At 50.1% G+C, this 8,672-nt stretch overlaps 1 non-coding gene across 1 annotated transcript; it reads left to right on the forward strand.

The window, feature by feature from the left end:
• The first annotated feature begins 458 nt into the window (after positions 1–458).
• On the forward strand, positions 459–618 carry LOC118654919. Its single transcript, XR_004967159.1, has one exon. It is a non-coding gene; the product is annotated as a U1 spliceosomal RNA (small nuclear RNA).
• Positions 619–8,672: the final 8,054 nt, after the last annotated feature.

Here is an 8,672-nt window from a genome sequence, read left to right on the forward strand (position 1 = left end):
TTACAGTGGCAAACATAATATAGATTTTGTCTCATGCAACAGAAAATCCAGGTTGGCAGAATGGCTCAACTATGTTGTCAAGACCCCATCTCCTACTTTCTTGATCTTCGATCCTTACCATGGGGCTTTTATCCTCGTGACTGGATGCTGCATTTACAGGGATTGCAACTGTCTTTCCAGCAGAAAGAAAGGGAAATGCAAAAGACAAAGGGTGCTTTAAAGGGGGAATGTTCTGTTTTCCCTGAAAGCCTCAACTTGTGAGTTTTATTGATACCTCACTGGCCAGAACGTGGACACGTGTCCTCCACCCAGCTGCAAGGGCATCTGAGAAGAGGATCATTTTTGTTTTTCAGCTTCTGTGGTAGCAGATACTGGAAAAGAGGGTCACAAATGATTTTGGCGTGGCCATTGTACTGTGTGCCTTAACATTACTCTGTAAGATAAAGAAATTGGATGCCATACTTACCTGGCAGGGGAGATGCCATGATCAGGAAGATGGTTTTCCAGGGCGAGGCTTACCCATTGCACTCCGCATGTGCAGGCCCCGGCGATTTCCCCACTCGACTGCATGATGTGTGTGTGTGTGTGGTGAGGGGGGGGGGAGACTGTGTTCACACTCTCCCCTAGGGAAAAAAGAGAAAGAAACTGGACGCAACAGCTTCTCAACTCCCTCCCAACCGGGATTGTCATTATCACCCCCTGAAGCCCACTTGTTTTATGTGGAAAATGAGGACACTAGTCACTTCTTAAGAATCTTATGGGGGTCAGTCATTTGTCAGGTTCCCAGCACAGGGTTGGGCAAATGGCACCTGAGTCCCGGTGCTGGCTGGCACTTCTTGGCTTTCCAGGAGGAGCCAGGGTCCTGCTCAAGCTTCACCCTGGGCCAAGAGCTGCCGCTCTCTCCCTCTCCTCCAATCACAGTCACTAATGGCGACCACTAATGATCCCGATCAGATGGGAGCCCCTAAGGTAGCAAACTAATTGGTCCTGATGGAGATAAGTTGGACTAACCAGGCAGGCAGCTCAGCGTGGGTAGAGGCCACCTCAGTGGATATTAAACATCCGCCAGACAGTGGAGTGAATGTGCTGGCAATACTTTAATCAGAGCTGGTATCATGCAGATGAGGCGCAGTTCCTAGCCTGGGTGGCTGCCACTAAGTTGGCATCAGAGGTGGGACTCTGAGCCTGCCCTGAGCCAAGAAGTGCCTCCCAATGCAAGACAGGAGATCGTTTCTGGAGAGAGGGCCCCATGTGCAACACTCTAAAGCGTCTTAAAATAGAGCTAAAAGGGCTCCTGCTGTCAGTGAGCAGCTACCGAGGGCTTTTCCCTCTCCGGCTGGAGGTTGTGGTTCTCCTGCCACAATCTGGCTCCCTTGCCAGGACTGCTTAGCATGACTGGCTCGTGTGGAGGAAGCCGGGGCCTTTGATGACACCAGCTGGTGACTCAGAGCTGAGTGAGGCTTGGAAGCACTAATTGAGCAGCTTAGACAGGGCAGCTGGGGCTATTTTCTGCCTTCTGGGGGCCTACGGTAGGCCCTACTGTGTGGGCTGAGCTGTGTCCCTCCCCCAATTCATACATCGAAGCCCTAACCCTCATTATTTCAGATGGTGACTGTATTTGAAAATAAGACCCTTAAGAGGTGATTGAGTTAAAATGAGGTCATATGGAAGGGCCCTAACCCAATCTGACTGGTGTTCTTATAAGAAGAGATTAGGACACAGACACACACAGAAGGAAAATCATGCAAAAACACAGAGAGAAGGCGGCTGTCTACAAGCCAAGGAGAGAGGCCTCAGAAGAAACCATCCCTGCTGACACCTTGATCTTGGACTTCTTGTTTCTAGAACTGGGAGACGATACATTTCTTTTGTTTAAGCCACCCAGCCTGCGGTTCTTTGTTATGCCAGCCAGAGGTGACTAATATGGGTATTTCAACCCCATTCTAGCCATTCCTCCTGGAAAAGAAAAGAGAAGGAGACCAGTTTGAGTTGATTGCAATTTATCATCCATCTTCTCATGTGAATAAATTGCCACATGCATGGTCTCTATTATCATCATAAAATATTAATAACAACAACAGCCAATAGGAGCCAATTGTGGCTAATAGTGGTGTCTGAAGATTGAACACTTAGGGGACTGTCCTTAAGAAAAAGAACACAAAATTGCAAATACAAAACCTAGCATAAGAGTAAATGTTTAAATGAAAAAAAAAATAATAAATTGCAATAATTAAAGGTTCATGAAGACCTCACATTTCACAAAATCCAGAAAAAAAAAATAATATTTTTATTAATCAACTGTCTCATTCCTTTTTTCCTACTTTTTTGGGCTGCACAGCTGTGGCTGCCTTTTCATATGGCGACAATTTTTTAATATCATTTTCTCTCGAGACAATAGAAAGATTGGTTCACATGCTTGTTTTCCGTTTATAAAATTACTCGTAGGGCTGTAGACTCCTTCAGGCTCCCAAGTCGGCCTTGGTCATTGGTTTCCACTGTGATGTAATCACAGAGTGACATTTTGCTTTTTGTTGTTTTTTTTTAATATATTTTTATTGATGTCAGAGAGGAAGGGACAGGGAGAGAGAGATAGAAACATCAATGATTGTAGAGAGCACCTGGGAAGGCACATGGGCATTTCTTTAATTATCGTCAGCTGAAGCCAGTGGCATTGGCAAAGCCACATCCTGGAAACACGCTTTGCCAGAGGCAGGAGTGTTGTCAGCTTGACCTTCAGCCCAGGTGTTATTTAGATCCAGCCAAGCACCAGGGATGAATACGGGCCCACCCAAGAATGCACATAATCTCCTTTGTCTTGATTTATAGTAAAACTTCCTGTTTTTTGCTGTATAAAATAAACACGCTGTATGGGCTCTGAGTCTCTGTCCTTGTCCTGGTCAGAGGACAGTGGTCCCACCTTGCCCCAGCTTTTTTCTTCCATCTCTGTGTCTGTCTCTTTCTTTCATTTTCTCAATCCCCAGCTGCCCCTACTCAGGAACCGGACCGCTCTCTAGTGGCGCTGGACGTGGAGAAGAGAGACATATTTACAAATGATGAGAGAGAATCATGGATCGGCTGCCTCCCGCACACCCCACACTGGGGATCGAGCCCGCAACCCGGGCCTGTGCCCTGACCGGGAATCGAACCGTGACCTCCTGGTTCATAGGTCGATGCTCAACCACTGAGCCACGAGGCCAGGCACAGAGTGACATTTTAAAGCATCTGTAGATTTTTCTGTTTGTTTTTGGCTACTACGAAGTTGCTGCGTTTTTCCTCTCCTATTTGAATTTGGGTCTGATGAGTAATTCTAAAAAAATACACAAAATTGATATGCAGCTAAGGTGTACATATTGAGCTACATAATTGCATAATAAAATTAAACCACCCTTATGCTATCCACGTTACTGTGCTGATGAGCACGTAGGCTTTGTGCTGGAGCACTCATTTCTTCAGGCAGTTTGGTTGCATCAGGAGCAATTTTGTTTGCCGTTTTTTCTGGATCCATCAGACTTCAGGACAAGATGTGTCAGATATGCTCAAATGCAATCTGAAGTCCCGGGCTCAGAAACCTGCCTGCTCTCCGCACACACGTGCTTGTGTTCGTAGGATTGCTTCAGTTCCGTGCCCCACAAACACATGAATTCTGATTAATCTTATTGTGTGCAATTGCCATCAGAAAAGAAATAAAAGTAGATGGTGCGTTATTAATTGCATACACTGCATTATTGAGTATATTCTTGACGGAAGCTAATTTCCATCGTGACTAGGCATCGATGAGCATGGGATTCGTCATTTACAATTTCCCACATCTGGTGATGGGAAGATTTCCCCCAGACTAGCTCCTGGCTCTGCACATTTCAAGCTCCGTTTCTCGCCACGACCTACAGGCTTCGGGGGCTGGGAGCCACAGGACACTGGGAAGATTGTATTTTCCAAAATGGTCACAACGACATCTCTCATCCATCATGATCTTCTTTTTTTAAATGTATTTTATTGATGTCAGAGAGGAAGGGAGAGGGAGAGAGAGAGAGAGAGATAGAAACATCCATGATGAGAATCACAGATCGGCTGCCTCCTGCAGGCCCCCTACTGGGGATCAAGCCCACAACCCGGGCCTGTGCCTGACCGGGAATCGAACCGTGACCTCCTGGTTCATAGGTTGACGTTCAACCCCTGAGCCACGCAGATCAGGCGATTGCTGGTGTTTTAAGTCACTGAGTTCTGGGATGACTTCTATGTCACCATAGATACCCAGGACAGACACAATTCTATTTTGAAATGACCTCTGGTGTGAACCTTCGAGTCACAGTTCTGGGCAAGCCACCCTAGAGGGGAGTAGGAATGTTCCCAGAAGTCATCGCGTGTGGTGGCAAGCACCAGCTTAGCACGGACGTGGCTACAAATCATATACACATACTAGCACACCCTTCAACAAAGACTGATGAGATCCGCACTTCCACTTCCCCTTCGCCAGGCCGCAAACATGGCCATGGCTGCTCTCATCCTGCCCCGCCCGGTGGAGGTGTGATGGAGGGAAGTCCAACCGGAAACGGGCAGCGGTCTGTGTACAATGAGTAAGCGCTCCCCCCCGGCTCTTGGAAGGGACCGATGCAAGCGAGGGCCGGGAGCTTAAGCAAAGGTCACAGTAAAGCTACTTCCGTAGCCAATAGTTACTAAACGCTCACACATGCCGGGTCCTGGGCTAAGCCTTTTACCTATTGGAGCTGAAATCATGACCCTATAGGTGGGTAGTATTCTTATCCCCACTTTACAGATGAGAAAGCAGAAGCTCAAAATAATTCAAATACGTTCAGCCTTGGCCGGGTGGCTCAGTTGATTTGAGCATCGTCCTAACACACCAAGGTTGCGGGTCCCTTCTCCAGTCAGGTCACATACAAGAAGCAACCAACGAATGCATGAGTGGAACAACTCTCTCTCTCTCTCTCTCTCTCTCTCTCTCTCTCTCTCTCTCTCTCTCTCTCTCTCATAAATAATTAAAAAAAATAATGCAAATACGTTCAGCATGTACTTATTGAGTTTTTACAACTAATAAGTGTGTGTTTTCTTACACATACAAAGGATCTGCAAATCTATCAATCTACTCACAACAACTCTCCGAGCACTTCTTCTGTCCGTGTTATAGAGATGCGCTTGCAATCTGGCCACTGCAACGGAGACACGGAGTTTCACGTTTTATTTCACTTAAATTCATTCAGATGTAACGAGCCACACGTGGCCGCCTATTGGACAGCACGGAGCTCGTGGCCGCCTATTGGACAGCACGGAGCTCGTGGCCGCCTATTGGACAGCACGGAGCTCGTGGCCGCCTATTGGACAGCACGGAGCTCGTGGCCGCCTATTGGACAGCATGGAGCTCTGAGAGCTGTTTACTGAGAACACCTGCAACTCTCTGCCTGGGGCTTTTTTTCTGGTTCAGGGAGCACTGCCTCCCCCCACCCCCCACCCTCCCCCCCAGCATGTGTGTTAAGGGGCGCCCCCCCCCCCAACAGCCTCTGTCTCACTAACAAACTGCTGACGCCTCACCCCTGGGTCTCAGGTTTCCCAGTTGCTCACATTCATAGTAACGACCCTGTATTGGCTGCAGCCCTTCCCTGTCCACTTCCTTCCCAATAAGCTACTTGCACTTGATCTGTCTCAGGCTTCGCCTCTGGGTATTTGCACTCCCACTTTTATGAATTTATTTTTTAAAATACGTTTTTTAAAATATATTTTATTGATTTTTCACAGAGAGGAGGGGAGAGGGATAGAGAGTTAGAAACATCGATGAGAGAGAAACGTTGATCAGCTGCCTCCTGCACAACCCCAATGGGTATGTGCCTGCAACCAAGGTACATGCCCCTGACTGGAATCGAACCTGGGACCCTTGAGTCCACAGGCTGACGCTCTATCCACTGAGCCAAGCCGGCCAGGGCCAAAATGTTTTTATTGGTTTCAGAGAGGAAGGGAGATGGAGAAAGAGAGAGAAACATCAGTGATGAGAGAGAATTATGGATCGGCTGCCTCCTGCACGCCCCACACTGGGGATCAAGCCTGCAACCCGGGCCTGTGCCCTGACTGGGCAACCAACCGTGACTTCCTGGTTCATAGGTCAACGTTGAACCACTGAGCCACACTGGCCAGGCCACTTTTTTTAAAAAATGTTTTTATTGTTTTTAGAGAGAGAGGAAGGGAGAGGGAGAGGGAGATGGAAGCATCACTGTTGAGAGAGAATGGCCTCCCAGTCTGGCCCCCCTCACTTCCTTGTAGAATATTCCTGCTGGACAGTTCAGCCAATGGGCTGGGACAAATGGAAACTGCTTGGTTTTGTTTCCATTGGGGCCGAGCAGCTGTGGCCAGGCTTTCGCTGTTGCTTCACTCAGGACCCCTGGGAGGTGGGGGCCAGTGGTCTCCAGAAAGGGGAGTTGAGGGGGCCCCTCTGTCTGGCTGAAGGGCCCAGCCCACTGGCTGCAGAGCTGACCAACCCGGGAAGCATGACCGGGCTGAACGGGAACATTTGGAGCCGGTGTAATTGCTTATGTCGCTTTAATTGCTCATTCATCATGCTAACAGGCCCAGAGTACTGATCGTTTGCGACGCGCTCCGTAATTAAAAGACCAGGGGCGAGGTGGGGAACGAGGAGCGGTGGGGTGAAATGAGGTGAACGAAAGCCCAAACGCACAGCCCAGGAGGCCACGGGGCGGCGGCTCGCCCGGTGCCTGGCTCGGAACTAAGGCTGAGCCCACCCCAGCGCTTCACAGCTGCAGCTGTGACCCCGGAGCCACCCTGCTCCGGGTCCCGGAGGCGGGGGGACCCGGGCCCCGCAGCCCTTTGCAGTTTGCAAAATACTCCCACCCGCATCGTCCCGTCGGCTGCTAGGCCGCCCGTGAGGAAAAGCAGGCGGCGGGAAACGCTGTGCCTGGGATCACACAGCACAGCAACCAGTGGAGTGGGAACCGCCCGGCCGGTGTGGCTCAGTGGCTGAGCATCGACCTCTGAACCTTCAATTTCCCGTCAGGGCACAGGCCCGGGTTGCGGGCTCGATCCCCAGTGGGGGGCGTGCAGGAGGCAGCTGATCCATGATTCCCTCTCATCATGGATGTTTCTCTCTCCCTCTCCCTTCCTCTCTGACATCAATAAAAGTATATAAACAACAACAACAAACCCAGTTTATTTGGGAAGTGAGGGGGATGCCGGGAGGGCTGGTGGAAATGGGCCAGGGAGGGAGGCAGGAGACAGAGGGCCTGTTATGACACATGTCGCCTCTCTGGGCACTGGGAGCCTCCAAGAGACAGCGCAGGCCGTGGCTCATGGTGTGAACTGCCTGTCACTGTCACCCATCCTGCAGGGCGGGGCACACTCCAGCCCAGAGAGAAAATCCCGGGGCACCAGAGCTGCAGACCCCGGTGTTTGTGGGTGTCGCTGTGTGCACTGCAGCGGGAGGCCCTCAGGGACCCAGGCGGGATGGGGCTTGTGTCCCTACAACGGACATCAGCCACGCGGCCACGCGGCCACAGGGGAGGCTCCGAGCGCCCCGGCCCGGCCAATCGGGACGTTCTCTGGCCTTCATAGGCAGCCCGGCTGCTCCTTAAACAATTTGCAAGTTGAAATAGTATTAGCGCTCCCCCAGGAGTTATATATGGATTTATTTCCCTCCTCAGTCTCTTATCCTCCCACTAATGGGGAAACTCGCCAGCTCTAAAAGCCAAAGGAAACGCAGCCGCCGTCAGTGGGGTGCAGGCAGCGGGGAGGGAGCTAAGAACCTGAAACCTGTGATGTGCTCCATTCATTCCAACCGCCATTCAAGAACATCATCCTTGCCCGGCTGGGGTGGCTCAGTGGTTGAGCGTCGACCTATGAACCAGGAGGTCACGGTTCAATTCCCAGTCAGGGCACAGGCCCAGGTTGCGGGCTTGATCCCCAGTGTGGGGCATGCAGGAGGCAACCGGTCCATGGTTCTCTCTCATGGTTGATGTTTCTGTCTCTCTCCTTCTCCCTTCCTCTCTGACATCAATTAAAAAACATTTTTTAAAAAGAACCTCATCCTTGTTCCCAGTGCAAGACACAGACAGGGGACGTAGACATGCACAGCCCCTTCCAGAAAATGAACCCAGGAACCCCTAGTTTGACGACCAGGATTCTACAATGTTCTCTCCCCATCAAGAAAGCACGTGGAAGGCAAGTGAGTGAGAGTGATGTTATTACAGGGATAACCTTGAATGTGTTCTAATTTATTTAAGCAAATAATTTGAGATTTATGTATTTTATCGTTAATAACAAATTCTGTGCGAGGCAACTCACAGCTGATGGAGACATATTCCTTGAGAACCACTATCCATACCATCAAAAAGAAATGTTTGCTTTCTCGGCCTCAAGGGCAGCAAACTACTTGCAAATGGGTTATTTGCACGCATGACCAACTTTCCATCAGTTGATCAATAAATCAATCAACAAATATGGATTGTCTACACCGTGCGAGGCATCGTGGGGATTTATTATAAATATGAACATGGTCCCTGAGCACACAGGGGTTCCCTGGCCTGGGGGGCTGGCTCCTCAGGCTGCCGAGGGCCCTGGGTGTGGTGGCTCTGAGATGCCATCTCTGTGGTATGACTGTCACCTCTGCCAAGTCCGCGCCCCCTTCCTGGCAAGTGGCAGGGAACCCCTAATGTCTA

This window comes from Myotis myotis, unplaced genomic scaffold (assembly GCF_014108235.1).
Source record: "Myotis myotis isolate mMyoMyo1 unplaced genomic scaffold, mMyoMyo1.p scaffold_m19_p_4, whole genome shotgun sequence".
Lineage (NCBI taxonomy): Eukaryota > Metazoa > Chordata > Mammalia > Chiroptera > Vespertilionidae > Myotis > Myotis myotis.